Genomic DNA, 2,670 nt, shown 5'->3' on the forward strand with positions numbered 1-2,670 from the left:
AAAAAAAAAAAAAAAAAAAAAATTTTTATTCGTGGACATATGTACTGAGAAACATTTACATATATGATAGTTGGGGGCAGATTTAATATTAGTATTGAAATATCAATCTATTCTTCATTTTTCTTCTTTGTTTTTTGAGACAGCACTCTCCTCTGTCACCCTAGTTCAGGTAATCCTCCAACCTCCGCCTTCTGAGTAGCTGGGACTACAGGCACGTGCCACGACATCTGGCTAATTTTTAAATTATTTGTAGAGCTGAGGTCTCCTCATGTTGCCCAGGCTGGTCTTAAACTCCTGGGCTCAAGCAATCCGCCTGCCTCAGCCTCTCCAAAATGTTGGAATATAGGCATGGGCATGTGACCAATCCACTCTTGGAATTGTTACCAAGTTAATTGCAAACTTCTATAGTGATCAATCATCATAATAATTTTAAATAATCTATCTGTATATATTGATAACAAAGAATTATAATTCACCTGGCTTTCAAAAGGATTTGCTTATCAGTCCTTAGAGATGTTCACCTTCTCAACACTGTAATATTTCTAAGTGTTTCTTTATTTTGTATCTGAGAAATTTTTACATGGTGGAATCATCAATCATATAAAGATCCTAAATAGATAAGCAGAAAGCCTTTCTATGTAAAATGGGAGAAAAAATGGTTATGAATGGGCAGTAAGAAAGAATTCTCCTGGTGCTTTCAATCATAAGTGCTTCCTTAGGCATATGAATTTTAGCAAATGTGCACCTAAAAAAGTATTGCTATAATTATCTGGGCAAGAAACTGCTTATAAGCTTTAATTGCTATGTTAACATAATCCTAGAGAATGAATAAGTATTGGGAATTTTATCAAGCACTTTCATCTATAATCAGGCAAACACACACAAATAATGCTACACATGCAAAACAAAACAAAAACAAAAAAAGAAACACTTCTTGGGCTTTTGAGCTAGATCACAACTTATTAAGGTTTTTAGGTGATTACTCCTACCCAAAAAACTTTCTTCATTTGCAACAAAAGCCAAATGTTCAAACCTTTCCTCTTCCAAATATAGCAGGGCAAACCACTATGATAGCCCCCACTTATCGGCAGTTTTGCTTTCTGTGGTTTCAGTTGCTCAACTGCAGTTCAAAAATATTAAATGCATAATTCCAAAAATAAACAATTCATAACTTTTAAGTTATGCACCATTCTGAGTAAAGTGAAGAAATCATAACCACATACAAAAAAATAAAGCTTTATATTTTTCTCTTCTAAGCTTCCAAGGTAAGCTTAGAGAAGCAATCCTTTTTCTGCAGGAAAATGTAGCTTACCGTTATATAGACTACTCACGGCAAAATTAATATATGAAAGAAAGAAATATTTTCTTCCAGATGATTTCTACAGAGGGACTGGAATCTCTTAAAGAGATACTGAAAAGGAAAGCAGACAGGTTAAGCAAGGTTATCCATTTACAGGCTCAGGAAGAAGCTGAAAATGACTGTGTGAACGTTAACAACAACAATTCATACAAATCTTGAACTTGGCTTTTTGGGAAAATGAATATATTCTGCCCTGTGTTTATAGCATCTAATCCCAATCACCTCTGCAAGAAAGCCTGTAATGAAAGCCGATTACCTCACAACATGCCACTAGAAAGAATGATCCATCTAATTTCCATTGTTTACTGAGTTACAAGGGTTACCATAGTTCAGGAAGCCTCATTACAAGTGATGCTAAATATGCAGAGTGTGACTGTAGATTACATAAAGGCACCAGGGACAGGGCTGTATAAAATCCAATGGTTCCTTGCTTTACAGCAACAAAAGTTTTGCTTAAATGGGTGAGTATAGCAAGAGAGAGGAAAAAGCATCAAGAAAACATAATTAAGTCGCATTCTATATGAAATTCTATAAGCTACCTAAAGCAATTAAGAAATAGTTTATGACATTAAAGCAAAAAAAAAAAAGGCATTTTAGAGATCTTGCTATAGCAAAGGATTGTAAATAAAACAAGAAAACAAGTCTCACAAATTTTGTTCCTAATCTTTATAACTTAGTTAAATTATTCCATTATTTTTAAGACATAGACAGGAGGAATAAAAACCATTGTAGTTTCAATAATTTTTGCTCGCTTTTGCTTTGTTTTATTTTGTTTTTTTAAGTACAATGTTTTTCCTGAATTAACTTTTTCATATTTTACATTTCAACTTTTTTTATTTTAATGCATATATATTTCTATATGTATATACACATGCCTGTGCAAACATGTATTTGCATATTTGTACACTAGTTTTATCAAATTCAGGAGACTTAACATTAATGTAATATTATACTACACACGGTTTATTTTCAATTTTCACCAATTATCCCAATAACAGCCTTTATGAAATTTTTTGTGTCAATCCAAGATCATGCTTTGCATTTACTTGTCAGGTCTCTTTAGTCTCCTTTGACCTGAAATGATTCCTCCGTCTTTCTTTGTTTCTCTTTCATGACATTGACCCTTATGAAGATTACAGGCCAGTTGTTTTGCAGAATGTCCCTCACTGTGAATTTGTCTGATGTTTCCTTAACTGTATGTTCATTTTACGCATTTTAGGCAGGAGTGGTACATAATTCGTGCATTGCAACAGGAGGATCAGCTGCTTGTCCCATCATTAGCGATGTTAACTATGAATACTTGGTTAAGG

This window comes from Cebus imitator, unplaced genomic scaffold, assembly GCF_001604975.1.
Source record: "Cebus imitator isolate Cc_AM_T3 unplaced genomic scaffold, Cebus_imitator-1.0 Scaffold130, whole genome shotgun sequence".
Taxonomy (NCBI): domain Eukaryota; kingdom Metazoa; phylum Chordata; class Mammalia; order Primates; family Cebidae; genus Cebus; species Cebus imitator.